Genomic DNA, 16113 nt, shown 5'->3' on the forward strand with positions numbered 1-16113 from the left:
TCTGCTGACGGCTGAGGAGAGTATACTGAACAACATTACATCAGTATTTACTTCATTTGCAGAATTTTAATTATAGCTATTAAGAGTGGAATGTTTTTAGTTTGGATAGTACTTCCAAGTACACACAGTGCAAGCTAGAAATTAATGTTTATTTTCCCCTGGGTAATGGATCAGGTACTGAAGTGTGGACAGGTGGACGCATAATGGTTAATATATACTGACAGGCATAGTCCACTTCACGACACAGTTATGACCTTGCAGAAAACATCAGGCAGTAAGTTGTGTGATGTGTTTGTGGGAAGACTGTTTGATGCAGAGACAAAACAACCAACACACTGGTGTGGGTACATGTTCAGGTACCAGTTCTCACACTATATGCACCTATGCCCCAACAACCTGTATGGTGAAACATACGGTGTGCAGAGAGCCATATTCCCAAAACAGATGCTGCTGTGTTGTTGTACATTCCTACCATACTCGTCATCGAAGTGTAAATGTGGAGTTCCGATGAAATCATTAAAATACAGTTTAATGGAACAGCATGCCCACTTGACAAGGCCAGCATGTAAACATGCCACATAATGTTCGATGTATTCGCAGTGCAACAGTCCAACATCAAACAGTACGAGGTCCTCTGTGGCGGACACTGACTACACAACACAGGCGTTACGCATTGGCTGCTCCAGAAGACCGCAGGATTCTGTTTAAGGCACATACCGAGTACCACTCCAGTTGCCACCTTAACTGGACTTTTCTTAAAAAGAAAATTCATTTTCATGTGAGTTCTGAAGGAAGTCTGGAGATGTGGTAAGGATTGGAATTATCTGACTTAGATGCTCCTCACATCCAACTAAACCTCCAGACAGAGGTACTTTTATGCTCATGGAGTCCTCCTTCACACAGAAGAACCTATCAAACGGTCTGCAACATCTTAATGAAAACTAATAATTATACAGTGAAAGGAGTTCCGCAAAAATTAAAATAACAAAAAAATTTCTCTGTGCCTGCGGATTATATTATCAATAAGGGGTTTTCGAAGGCAATATAGCCCAGAATCAGTATGCTAATCAGACGAAACAGCCGTGAGCACTGAGGCAGTCATCTCACCAACGCATTAGGTTGAAGGTATTCATTTGGTAAAACACGGTGCCCAGCTGCGTGAAGAACTTCGTGACTGCCTGCTGTACGTCTTCGTCCGACAGGAGTCGTCGATCCTTCAAGACCTTTTTTTAAGGCAACGAAGGCGCGATAATCGCATGAGGTAGGGGGTGGGGGGGAGGGGAGAGAGACTTGGGCTATAGGGCGTTTGCTCCAGTATCTTCCTTGTGAGATGGAGCAACTTCTGCGTTACGACATTTGCGATATGAGGAAGTGCGCTATCATGAAGCAGCAGCATCTCTTGTCGCACCATTCCAGAACGGTGGTTTTCTACAAACGTAATGCCACGTACACCTTCTTCACTAGAATGAGATTTTCACTCTGCAGCGGAGTGTGCGCTGATATGAAACTTCCTGCCAGATTAAAACTGTGTGCTGGACCGAGACTCGAACTCGGACCGTTTGCCTTTCGCGGGCAAGTGCTCTACCAACTGAGCTACCCAAGCACGACTCACGCCCCGTCCTCACAGCTTTACTTCCGCCAGTTTACTTTCACCTTCTTCACTCTTCGATTGATGTCTAGCGGTGTTTGACCTTCGGCGGACAAGAAAGGAACAACAATTTGGACGCATTTGGTAATAACTTCGTCACAGTTCACGTTTCTGCATTTACCGCATGCAGTCGGAAAGAGACGAATGCCACACTAATTCCTTGGCTATACGTCGGTGCTCATATACCCGCGCTACGTTGCATATATGCTGAAGCAACGCCCTGAAAGAAATTTTTTTTATCGCCCTTGTAATTTCCGTCCCTGGGGATCACATAGAGACACATTATACAAATTTTTGAAATTTTTATTTAATAACTTACTAGCTAAACATAATACCACACTTAAGTTTCATTAAGTGTCCTTAAATTTGGGCCGTACAATTCTATTGCAATATCCGTTCATTTAGGTGTCACGTCACAATCTTTATATGACACGGCAGTGGAATAGTAGCTAGCACACAATTTTCTCTTCGCGACAGGATTTTTGAAGCGCTGACAGCTTTGATATTCCTTCTCCTGAAGGGCTACAATGCTGGTGGGTTTGTAATTTGGTAGCACTCCTCTGCTTGGAGAACGATTTGTGTCTATGAAGCGTTCTTCTTCTAGAGTTTACATTCGAAAAATTGCATTGTGGTACCACTGTATTTTCATACACGGCGAGGAAGCGCGTGTAGTCGTGTGTATTTAGGGGATTTCTCGTACTCATGGCTCTGAGCACTATGGGACTTAACTTCTGAGGTCCTCAGTCCCATATAACTTAGAACTACTTAAACTTAACTAACCTAAGGACATCACACACATCCATGCCCGAGGCAGGATTCGAACCTGCGACCGTAGCGGTCGCGCGGTTCCAGACTGTAGCGCCTAGAACCGCTCGGCCACTCTGGCCGGCCTCGTACTCATATGGCCGGCGTAAACTGCAGTCGTGGGAAGAGGCGATTAGGGCACACCCGTGCTTTCCCACGAGAACCGTGGAGAATTCTCATGCAGCCGGACATTATCCGCTAGGAGAAATCTCAGACGGCAAAACCAAGGAATGACACGAATATTACAGTAATACTTTCTTATGCACTTCTGCTTCCAGTATAGAAATTTTAACAAACTAATTTCAAATATCTGAAAATCTCGCAGTGCTACCGGAAGGCGTCTAGAATATTTTTGCAGCAAGGATAGGCTGGCGCCATCAGTCACCTTCTTTGCATGAAAATGTGGTCCACAGGTGATTTACTCAAACATTCAGTAAATGTAAATACGCAACATAGGAACGTGTGCTGGTGATTCCCGAGTTTAACTCTCATAGCAAAACCTACCGCGAATGAAGCATTTGTATTCGTGGATGCTATCTACAAGGAAATTGTGATTTAAATTCACGGCTGCGCTACATCGACTAGTTAGCAGCGCACGTTCTCACAGCCGAGGAACAGTAAAATACAACTTAATCACTGTGAACAGCAGTTAAGTATTAACAAGAGGAACAGTAGCGGTGGACATCGGCCCAGCATAGCGAGGACGACGTTTACCAGCAGCTCAGTCGTTGACCATTGCAAAGAGAGGTTACAGCAGTGATGCATCACATGAAAACTTTCTACTAAGACTTTGGCCCCACAAGAATTTTTTATTCGCAATGGTTTACGATCTTACCAAGATTAAGCAGTTCGCGACACCAGATAATTAGAGAGATTTGCTTTCTCATTTACATAACGTTTTTCCCATTTGGCATTCAAAACAGCTATAGAGAATACGGCATAAAATATCACAGTGAATGGAGAAACATCGAAAATGTGACCCTTTCCCACTCAAATGACAACGTTCCTCTTATAATTCTACTTGGATTTTTTTATCGCCTATCGCTTCTTTCACGTCTTGCAGTGATTAATTAATGTGAAGAATGTCGACTTGCACAGTGGTTCGGAGTTCGCATGAAACCCTAGAACCCAATGACTGGATGGGTAAGTTAGATCCAAAGGTGGGAGGAGGGCAAGGGTGTATTACTCCTTGTTGGTTCAAGTGGTTCAAATGGCTCTGAGCACTATGGGACTTAACATCTGTGGTCATCAGTCCCTTAGAACTTAGAACTACTTAAACCTAACTAACCTAAGGACAGCACACAACACCCAGCCATCACGAGGCAGAGAAAATCCCTGACCCCGCCGGGAATCGAACCCGGGAACCCGGGCGTGGGAAGCGAGAACGCTAATTCACAATTGGGCATTTAATATCCTACTTATTAACTTTATTTACTACAGACAATCGATTTATTGGTATTTATATGTTCACCATAGTTTCTCTGGAGAGTATAAATGAGGCGTCCAGATGTAAACTGCTGTAAATCCACTTTTTCTGGAAAATGAGTTGTTGCCACCATTTTGTTCTCTGTGCTGCCATCTGTCGATTATGCTCTTAAAACACGAACAAAACAGCTTTTTTCTGCCCTAAAATGTACCTCGAAAACCGTCTACAGATGCAAAACTCTGTCTTTCCACTTCTGGTTGCAAAACAAAACTGAGTGAATCCATTGTATGTTAGAGAAGCAGAACTTGGTGTATCCTTAGCAAGCGCCTTTATTAAAAAGATTTGCAGATGCAAAACTCGCTTTGTACACATTATGTTTTTTGTCCGAATAATACAGCCTTCCCAGATTATTACTTCATAAACTTTACTTTTGAGCGTATGGGTGGCAATTTGTTAAGTTGTCCCTACCGCAAACTAATGTGAAACAAAAACCAATAGTACGTCAACTGTTACCTAGCCATATTGGCGCGTTTTTCTTGGCTTGGCTTGTTTGTGAGTGCATGAAGAGCGTTTGTAGTATTGTTGTTGGATAAAATACGAAGACTGCTTTATCATTTCCTCATGTTACTGATGGAAGATCTTGGATCTTTGGTGTGACGTCATAAGCGAGTGACTGCATATATTTTTAGGTTTCAGATATTTTAACGGTTTTGTGATAATATTTACTATATAAGTGACGTATTAATGGTTTCTTCATTCACCTCTGCCTTTCTTGTGTTGTGACCTGATATTTGTGAGTGTTTCGTATCGAGCAACTTAACCTCTTGCCTGTGTTTACATTCCGCGCTGACCAGTTGCAGCTGTAGCGACGCATCGAAAGCTAAGTACTAATTAATTGTTTGTGTATAGTGGCTTATTTAGGAACTTTAGTAGTCTTCAACCGGTGTTCTTGGTGTTTTCTGGTGAAATAATTTCAGAAGAACCTTTTGGGAACTGTTTTCAGCTTCGTTACTGTGTCATTAGACGTTTGATTCTCTTTCTGTATTAGTCTTTTGTTGTATTCACATTTATTGTTTATTAGTACTGTTAATAATAGTAGTTACTTCCCTTGTAGAGTAAGTTTGTGATTATTGTAGTCAGGTTTTTAACATCTTATTGTAGTAGCGGAACTTAGAAAAAGTAAAATTTTACCATGAGTGAGAAGTGTGGGCTTTGGCGTAGGTTCGTGAGTAGTGATTCAAATGGTTCAAATGGCTCTGAGCACTATGGGACTCAACTGCTGTGGTCATTAGTCCCCTAGAACTTAGAACTACTTAAACCTAACTAACCGAAGGACATCACACACACCCATGCCCGAGGCAGGATTCGAACCTGCGACCGTAGCAGCAGCGCGGCTCCGGACTGGAGCGCCTAGAACCGCACGGCCACCGCGGCCGGCTGGTGAGTAGTGGATTGCGGTGTGAGACTCGTTCGAAGTATTTTCACTGGGGGGAATGCAGTGGGGAAGCCAGTGGGCATTCTGGTGAGATCCTCTCCTGGAACTGCAGGTTATGTAGCAAGAGTAAGTTGATGGAGGAGCAGGAGCGTAAGATCTGTGCCCTTCAAGTGCAGTTGAAAAACGCACAGGAGGAGCTAGATAGGATGAGGAGGGAGAAGGGGGTTGGGGAATGGGAGCTGGCTGTTGGCAAGAGATCTGCTAGGAGAAGAAGATTTTCAGATAGTTTTACTATTGGTGTTTACAATAGATATGACCAACTGTCAGAGTCTGGTGGAGAGGAATCTCTAGTAGCTGTAGATGTAGGAAGTATGCAGTAGACCTCAGTAGTTACTGTGCCTAGAACAGTTGCAAAGTCGAAGAGGAAGAAGAAGGTTCTGCTGTTAAGTAGTTCTCATGGCAGAGGTGTAGGCCAGCAGTTGCAGGAAGTGCTGGGGAGTGAGTACCAGGTCACCAGCATTGTGAAGCCTAATGCAGGGTTGGCTCAGGTGACTGTTAACATAGGGGGGTTATGTAGGGATTTTACTAAAGTGGATCAGGTAGTGATTGTGGGTGTGGTTGGTAATAGTATTGATAGGGATGGGGAGTATAACATAGATGGTGACCTGGAAAAGATAGCCACTCAGACTGGCAACACGAATGTGCATTTCGTGGAATTGTTTCAGCGTCACGGTCGGCCTCATCTTAATACAGCCGTCAGGCTTAATAACATGAGACCTGGGGGTGCGCTGATGACAGAAAGCATGGGTCACATTTCAGTGGTGTCGGTGGAGTCTATCAGCAGGACGGGTTTCACTAGACATGGCCTGCACCTCAACAGGTATGGGAAGGGGAGGTTGGCAAAGCTTATAGGTGACAGCATAGGTGGGGTTGGTGGGATCACTCATGGGAAAATTCCTGCAGTAGTGGGTGTTAGAGCTGCACCTTTTTTAGATTAAAGTCAGCTGATAGGTATCCCTGCTTAAGGGAAGTCTCTCTAACAAGGGAATCACTTTTGACAAAGCTTAGGTATCCGAGTAATGAGGGAATTAATATATTTCATCAAAATATACAAGGTAATAGAAATAAAGTTAGTGAACTGCTTATAGATGTTGACTCTGAAATTATTGGTATATCTGAACACTTCTATAATAAGGAGATAATTCAGAGGCTTCCTTTACCAGGATACAGGTTGGCTGGCAGCTTTTCGAGGAGCTCTTTGCGGTGTGGGGGAGTAGCCATGTTTGTGAAAAACGGCATCCCATTTGAGTCAATTGATGTTTCAAAGTACTGCACTGAAAAGGTGTTTGAATGTTGTGCAGGTGTGGTTAAATTTAACGGAGCTAAACTTCTAACTGTTGTTATTTATAGATCCCCAGACTCCGATTTCACAACATTTTTGCTAAAGCTAGAGGAGGTTCTTGGTTCACTTTATAGGAAATACAAAAAGTTAGTTATATGTGGTGACTTCAATATTAATTGTATAAGTGATTGTGCAAGGAAGAGGATGCTGGTAGACCTCTTTAATTCATATAATCTTATGCAAACCGTATTCTGTCCAACGAGAGTGCAAGGGAACAGTAGAACAACCATAGACAACATTTTTGTTCATTCCTCATTACTAGAAGGGCATTCTGTTAGCAAAAAGGTGAATGGCCTTTCAGATCATGATGCACAAATTTTAACTTTAAAAGATTTTTGTGCTGCAACACGTGTTAAATATAGTCATCAGCTGTTCAGGAAAGCTGATCTAGTTGCTGTAGAGACCTTTGTAAACCTTATAAAGGAACAAGAGTGGCAAGATGTTTATAGCGCTGATACAGTAGACGATAAATATAATGCTTTTCTCAAGACTTTTCTCATGCTCTTTGAAAGTTGCTTTCCGTTAGAACGTTTAAAACAGGGTACTAGCACAAACAGGCAGCCTGGGTGGCTGAATAGAGGGGTAAGAATATCTTGTAGAACAAAGTGGCAATTATATCAAAACGTTAGAAACAGTCAAAATCTAAATGCAGCAGCCCATTACAAACAGTATTGTAAGGTGCTTAAAAATGTTATTAGGAAGGCAAAAAGTATGTGGTATGCAGATAGAATAGCCAAGTCTCAGGATAAAATTAAAACCATATGGTCAGTCGTAAAGGAAGTTGCTGGTCTGCAGAGACAGGTCGAGGATATAGAATCAGTGAGTAGTGGGAATGTCCGTGTTACTGATAAGTTGAATATACGTGCAGTATTTAATAATCACTTTCTGAATATAGCAGGTGAACTAAATAGAAACCTAGTCCCAACAGGGAATCATACAGCGCTCTTAGAAAAAAGTTTTCCGAGACTGTTACCTGAAATGCTCCTCCATGATACTGACAAGAGGGAGATTGAGTTAATAATTAAATCACTAAAGACCAAGAACTCTCATGGATATGACGGGGTATCTAGCATAATACTGAAGTATTGTTCTATGTATGTTAGCCCAGTTCTCAGCCATATCTGTAATTTTTCCTTTAGGAGTGGTCGGTTTCCTGATCGATTAAAGTACTCGGTAGTGAAACCACTTTATAAAAAGGGAGACATTGATAATGTTGACAATTTTAGAGCTATTTCTATGCCATCGTTGTTTGCTAAAGTTATCGAGAAGGTTGTATATACAAGGTTACTGGAGCATTTAAATTCACATAATTTGCTGTCAAATGTTCAGTTTGGCTTTAGAAATGGTTTAACAACTGAAAATGCTATATTCTCTTTTCTCTGTGAGGTTTTGGACGGATTAAATAGAAGGTTCCGAACGCTAGGTGTTTTCTTTGATGTAACGAAGGCTTTTGACTGTGTTGACCACAAAATATTACTGCAGAAGTTGGACCATTATGGAGTAAGGGGAGTAGCCTACAATTGGTTCGCCTCTTACTTTAAGAACAGAAAGCAGAGGGTAATTCTCCGCAATATTGAGAGTGGTAGTGATGTTCAGTCCAATTGGGGCACTGTTAAGAGGGGCGTTCCCCAAGGGTCGGTGCTGGGGCCACTGCTGTTTCTTATTTATATAAATGAGATGCCTTCTAGTATTACAGGTGATTCAAAAATATTTCTGTTTGCTGATGACACCAGCTTGATAGTGAAGGATCTTGTGTGCAATATTGAAACAGTAACAAATAATGTAGTTCATGAAATAAGTTCGTGGCTTGTGGAAAATAATTTGATGCTAAATCACAGTAAGACTCAGTTTTTACAGTTTCTAACTCACAAATCAACAAGAACCGATATTTTGATCAGACAGAATAGGCATATTATAAGCGAGACGGAACGGTTCAAGTTCCTAGGCGTTCGGATAGATAGTAAGCTGTTGTGGAAAGCCCATGTCCTGGATCTTGTTCAGAAGCTAAATGCTGCTTTATTTGCCATTAGAACAGTATCCGAAATAAGTGACACTTCAACACGAAAAGTAGTCTACTTCGCATATTTTCATGCGCTTATGTCGTGTGGTATTATTTTTTGGGGCAATTCTTCTGATTCAAAAAGGGTATTTTTGGCTCAAAAACGGGCTGTTCGAGCTATATGTGGTGTAAGTTCGAGAACCTCTTACCGACCCCTATTCAAAAATCTTGGAATTCTGGCATTGCCCTCACAGTATCTATTTTCTTTAATGTCGTTTGTTGTTAGCAATATTAGCCTATTCCCAAGAGTTAGCAGCTTTCACTCAGTTAATACTAGGCAGAAATCCAATCTGCATGTAGAATGCACTTCCTTGACTCTTGTGCAGAAAGGAGTGCAGTATTCTGCTGCATCCATTTTCAATAAGCTACCACAAGAACTCAAAAATCTTAGCAGTAGCCCAAACTCTTTTAAGTCTAAACTGAAGAGTTTCCTCATGGCTCACTCCTTCTATTCTGTCGAGGAGCTCCTGGAAGAGCTAAAAAATTAAGCAAATTCCAGTGTTAGATTGTTGATTTTCTTCATTTAAACTTACGACTTGTCACCTGAATAGGTTTTTTTTTATATTTCATTTTATCTGTTTCTACAATCGTGTTATAATTTCATGTATTGACTCGTTCCATGACCATGGAGACTTCTCCTTGATTTGGTCCCACGGAACAATAAAAAAATAAAAAAAAGAAGACATGTACAATCAGTTCCAAAAGGAAAAGGCCGTAAAAAATCGGCCAATCCTTCTGACTGGAAGAGGAACAAAGCAAAACGCATAGGGTAAGATTTAGTCCTCAACCCTAGTATTTTGTGCTATTTCGCTGTATGGAAATAATAAGAACTTCATTACCAACATATCTGTAAACAGTAAGTTACACTGTGATGTTTTAGGTTTATGTTAATATGAATTATGGCCATTTCATATGGCTGTAGTCAGGAAAGATTTCCTTGAATGAACAGTGCACCATTGATTTTATAATCATTTGTTTAGGAAAACGTAGTACAGTATATGATTTTTTTAGTGCATTATCCTAGCTTTCGCCTTATTAATACTGTTCTTTGGTAGATATTCCGCAAGTGGGTTTCCAGTTCGTCCCCATTGCAATCATGCAGCTTCATCAGTATACCAGTGTGCAAGAGTATCAATGCAGGATATAAGGAGGTCACATCAGGCCTTTTATAAAGTTGCAGACAAAATGAAACAGGACGAGTTTATAATTATACACACATCAGTCAAATCTCAGAGGAGGCGTCAGATTGAAGCAGCAGATTCCAGGAAAAACATACATGCTTCAGTCAGATACTATTTGCCCCATCTGAAAGCAGCAAACCAAACTCAGCAATTAGGCGTGTGCAAAAAAATGTTTGCTAGTGTTCTTGGCATATCAACAGCGAGAATACAAAGAATCTGTAGACGTTATTTACAGACAGGAGAAGCTCCAATTGAATGACAACGTGGAGACGGAATGGCGAATATTTATCAAGGAAAACGAGGTGCGGTTAAGGAGTTCATTGAGAAGCTGAAACCAGTGCAGTCACACTACTACCGTGGAAAAAACATCAGTAGACTCTTTATGTCCAGTGAATTATCGATTGCAAAGCTTTGGGAAATGTTTAATACCAGAGAACAGAAAGGATAAAGTTACGTACGAGTTTTTCAGATCTACTTTTGTATCTGAATATACCAGTTTAGCTTCCCCAGCAACCGACTGTTGCTCAGTGTGCATCAGTTTAGAACAACAAATAAAGAAATGAACCCGAACAACTGGAGATAAGATGAAGAAACAACAAGTGACAACAAATCTTGCTTTACACTAAGCTAAGGCAAATGTTTTTTATGATATACTGAAAGCTGAGGACATTAGTGAAATAACACTGCCTAGACAGCAAGATGAAAGTGCTTATTATACACGTCAAATGTGCGTGTATAATTTTACAATCTGTCAAGGACCATCGGGTTCATGGCAAAACAAGGAGAACACAGTTATACACACATGGAAAGAAACAAACTTTGCAAAGGGATCCAATGAAGCTGTGTCTTGTGTACATCACAGGTTAACATCTACAGATCGAACTGACATCCATACCATACGACTGATGTCAGACAGTTGTGGAGGGCAAAACAAAAACCAGACGATGTTGGGTATGCAGTGCTACTGGCTAACACAAGAAGCTCCTGTAAACGTGAAACGAGTGAAGATATTCTATCCAATGGCTGGACATTCGTTTCTACCACCCGACAGAATTTTTTCCCGAATAGAAAAGGTACTCATTTCTAAAGTCACAATTACCTCACCGAGCGAGTACAATTAAGTGTTTGAGGACCACGGAATAGTTTTGCAATTAGGTGTAGATGTCAACAATCTGTGTCGGAAGGATGCAGTTGCTGATGTCGTTAAGCCACCTAGTCAATGGCACTTCATATTTGCTCCTGCAAAGCGGGTTGTGATCACCAGAAGTAAACAAAGAAACTCACTAGTAAGAGGTGAAGTGGCTTATAGAATGGAAGCTGGTGAAGGATGAGGGATATGTAGATGAGGCAAAGCCTACTCGTCCATGGAGACAAGCGTTATCAGAATTGGAAGAGCCTGAAAGGAAGCAGAAGTGAGGGATATTGATTACCTGCTCAAAAAGCATTTCGGGCACACTTGGGAGGAAAGCGAAAATCTTGCTTTCTACAAGAATGTAATCCATTGTCAGACAGCTGGGAACACTGCAGATGAAGATTCAGACTTTGAAATTCATCCAGAGGACAATGAGTTGCCAGTGTAATTTAGAGGGGACGGGACAGGACTTGAAAGCTTGTTACGTATTAACTACTTTCAGACTATTGTTTCACGTCACATACTTTGTATTAACTACTATCACACTTGTTTAATGTCACACACTTTGTAATCACATTCAGTTTTAGTCATTAAATCTTTTGTAACAGTACTAAGGTGTCTTTTTATTTTTATTTAATGATAATATATGCACATCGATCTCTACAGAAGCACAGCCCTGTAGATCCCTGGGAACAGAGGCAAAACTCAGTGAATCCAAATTATTTTAGGTAATAACTAGCAAAACAAAAGCCGAATATTTCAGGGATTGTCAGAAATATACTCCTTAGGTAAGCATAAATCTATGATGAAAAGGAATGTGGAATATCTGCCATATAAAGTAAGTAAGAAGTTTTTTGCGTTTCTGAAAAAATGTTGTAGTGAACTCACTGCATTTTACTTCTGGACGCCTCAAATACCATTTTATGGTTCTAAGTCGGCAGGCCTGAGATGTCAGCGAACAAGTAAGAAATGGTAAGAATATTTACCGATGGCCTTGGAGACACTCGTCTTCAGAACTGGTTTCGTTGTCGGCTAGCATTTGTCACATGTAGATTTACTCTTCTGGTATCTTCGGATATAAACGAAGGTAAGTTCAATTCACAGTAACATTTTCTACATTATAACGTATAAAATCAATATGGAAGTAGTCAGTAAGCATATTTACGGCTAGTTTTTTTCCGCGCCTCTCATGTAATCATATAGATTGTCGTGAATGCAGTTCCTAGTTTCAACCAATCTCAATGGTTATATGCTGTGAGATGCTTCTTCTAATGAAGACTGAACATTGCAAATGATGATGTTTCACAAATTATCTCCAAACCGTTAGCCGCTTGTGGCGAAGCAAGCGTTTTCACTGCCCGGAAACAATGGCGAGTTAGCGTGGGAAAGAGGGACTTCCCCTTCGCTTCTACCCCGAACCAAGCTCAAGCCAAGCGCGCCTTGTGCGTGAACTTGTACCAGACAAAAAAGTTACGTACTTGTGAAACACAACAATTGAATACTGTTATAATAATAATAATAATGTCGTGTGACTAGGGCCTCCCGGCGGGTAGACCGTACGCCTGGTGCAAGTCTTTCGATTTGACGCCACTTCGGCGACTTGCGCGTCGATGGGGATGAAATGATGATGATTAGGACAACACAACACCCAGTCCCTGAACGGAGAAAATCTCCGACCCAGCAGGGAATCGAACCTTTTTTTTTTTTATAACCATATATATTTATTTAAATATATTAACAACGATACATTTAAAAAAAAGGACATTTTATTCTATTAACCTATTATATTCCTAGTGTTGGTTAATATTACTGTCAGTTTATAGGTTTTCGTTTTTTAATTTTTCCTTTTTCGTTTTTTCTTATTGTTGTTCCTTTTACATCGCCATTTGTCATCTTTTTTTCTTTTGGGGTAGACATTGCAGGACAGGCATAACAGTTTATATTTAGCATCGATTCATTGATTTTGAGTTCATGTTTCTGTATGTGATGCACTTGTGATGCCACAGGCACATTGTGTATTTTGGTTTGATCTCTTCCTCTAGTTTACACTGTTAGGTGGGACAGTATGAGGGAAACATCACCATGATAGATGGAGCAGAAGTGGAAGAAACTTTTTTACATAATTGAAGAAGAGATAAAATTTTCTCATATTATATAAGAGAATCAGAAAGGAGAGTGTGAGTAAACAATAAAATTTGATAGGCACAAAGTAAAGGAAATCATTAAAAATAATAATAATTATTATTAGTAGTAGTTGGCACTTTCCACTTAGGATTGACATTCCGTCGCGCTGACCACTCAGCTGCCGGGGGCGGTATACTGTTGTAATTGTCTAATTGGTTGATAGAATAGTGTAGAATGAAATCAATGTAAGAAGTACGTACGTTTAAGCAAAATCCAGTACGTAGTTTCCACGAAAATCGCTACTTTCGTAATTTGACATATGACAGGGTGAAGACATAGAGAGCTAAAATTTTGAGAATATATGAGTTTTGATGTAAAAATAGGATGTACAAGTTCTGGTAAAGTTATCTTGAATACGTTTCAAGATTTTTAAGGAAATGTAAATTTTGAATTGAAAGACTGAAAAACTTAGTAGATCGTCCTGTAGTTAGATATAAGAAAGAGTGTAGAAACTACAGCACTATTTTCTGCATAAGAAATAATGACGACGTACCAAACTGCAGCGCATTTAATGGATTTTACAAGATCACAGCGCTAACAGAAGGGACGGACCTGACCCAGGGTTCCATTCTGAAAATCGTAACAGTTATCGTTAGTAATATAGGAGAGCAAAATGAAAGAGCAAAGTTTATTAAGTGTAGATCTACAACAGGAAAAATTATTGAGGCATTACATCCTAGTTGGAGAAATTATTAATAGTTTACTACGCAGAGAGGGAGAGGATAGAAAAAGTAGCTTTGGTGTTTCAGTAATGACAGTTCCGTTTTGCGGTCCGCTACGGAATTGAGGCTACATAAGAAATACCGAGCTGCCTGCGGAATAATTCGCTCAAAGTATTTCGCCTTCCTTTGCGTGCCGCTATCAAACAGGTCAGTGTTGAGCTTTGCGATGGAGTTCGTTGTGACGTTATACGAATGGAAACAGGAGCCTCGGGTGGCTGTGTGCGGATACCTTTGAGTGATAACGATAAAATTTAACAGCACATTTTGTAGACTGTCATATATGAACTTCTGGGTGACTAAATATTTGAGACGCCCCTTTCGATTCGGTCTAAAGTGCTTTGTGCGTTGCATGTCGTATCCTAAAACCGCGTAACAAGTGGAATAGTAAAATTTATCACTTCTGGCAAGCAGCAATCTGTTCTTTGAATTATTAGAACAATTAGCTCAGAACAGTAATTAACACAAAATGGAGCTTTGAGGAGATTTAGGAACTGAAATGTGCAAAGAGCTGGTTAGAGTAATAAAAATTAATGTACTTTGTAAAAGATTTTTTGCATGCGAATGAACAAATAAGAGGTGGACAAAAATATAGAAAGACCACAAACACAACACGTTACCATGCCTCACACGGTGTAGGAGTACCGTTAGCATTCAAAAAATCAGTCAGTCGTCTCGGAATGGATAAATACAGTTCTTGATGAAGATAGTGAGTGACACGTTTGAACTTTGGTCTAGCGATACACTTTCTTACAGCCCAATGCCCGTCCCAACATGATCTAGTAAGAATTTCGTGATGTTTTCTCCAGTTATCCATTGTCTTGCCGAAAATTGCATTATTCATTCATTTATAAAAGTCTTTATCGAAATCATTTTTCACGGATTCCTTCTATTTTACCTTTAAATCAATATACTTCTTAAACCAGAGAGGTAGCGCACCTAACTGCAATTAGTCCCATCCCTAAACTGAGACACTGCTGGAGATTTCCGTAATGCATGATGTATCACTGCTTGTTCCCCAGTGTTGTCATCAGTTTAAGGGTGGTTCCATCCCGTGGAACTAGTAGCTCTGGACACTTTGCGCATCATGCAAACTATTAGGGTATGCGAGGTCTGCCACACCAACATACCTACATCAGAATCATCCGCCAATGTCCTTGATTTTTCCACCTAATCCCTTGCATTCGGATTTTGGCAGCCATTGAAACCCGCCAATTGGCAGCATTTGTCGCATGGCATACTTGTATAGCTTCAATCGAGGGATGCGTTGAAGCTCTCATTCATAAGTGGGATATTTGCGTTAGAATGTCTATACACACATTGGCAAAGTCTCCCACGGATCTGCCGCTCAAAGAAGAGAAGCATGTCGGCATCGGTCAAAATCTTGATGTTGACTTTCCTTTTCTTGAGTATGGCATCCCAAGACAACTCCTGTACTGTGTAATGAGAGAATGTGTGGACGTGCATACACTCTGGAATTTCTTGAAAATATCCATTAGCAAATGCGGATCTGTGTCTATACTAAGTCTTGCATATTCACCCAAATGTGGGATGTTACACTCCTACCAAACATTCGCAGCATTCTCTTGCTCTGCATCCAATATGTCGTCACCTGTAATGTTGTTGGAGAACATAGTTATGTTAGGTAGTATGGTTTCATTGAGTTTCCCCATACATTCCAGATACTCATATGGGAAAACACCCTTCCTTATCACAAGCTGAAAACTTTGTGTCATGAGTATGTGCAGCTTAGGTGATGTGCATATCATCCTGAGGCAATGTCTCAACAAGTTTCTGAAGTGGTGCATGGATGAAGCATAGTGAGCCCAGAAGTGCAGTACAGTTCTTGGCATCATTCATTTGGGGAATGAAATATATTTCTCGACATTATCAGGCAGCACACTGACGATCACTCATCAAACCAAATTTCTAGCCAAATGTTCAGTGAGGAAGTGAGCATCAGTCCACTTAGACTGTATAAAAAGATGGATACGAGTTGTGTCAATTGTTACTTTAAGTTGCATGTGTTATGGGTAGCACCGTGGAAATTCCCGGTAAGATGACAATGAACCTTAGGAGGAGTTTCCACTTTCCAGTCCAATGGCTGCCCACATATATAACAA

Source organism: Schistocerca serialis, chromosome 2 (assembly GCF_023864345.2).
Source record: "Schistocerca serialis cubense isolate TAMUIC-IGC-003099 chromosome 2, iqSchSeri2.2, whole genome shotgun sequence".
Classification (NCBI taxonomy): Eukaryota; Metazoa; Arthropoda; class Insecta; order Orthoptera; family Acrididae; genus Schistocerca; species Schistocerca serialis.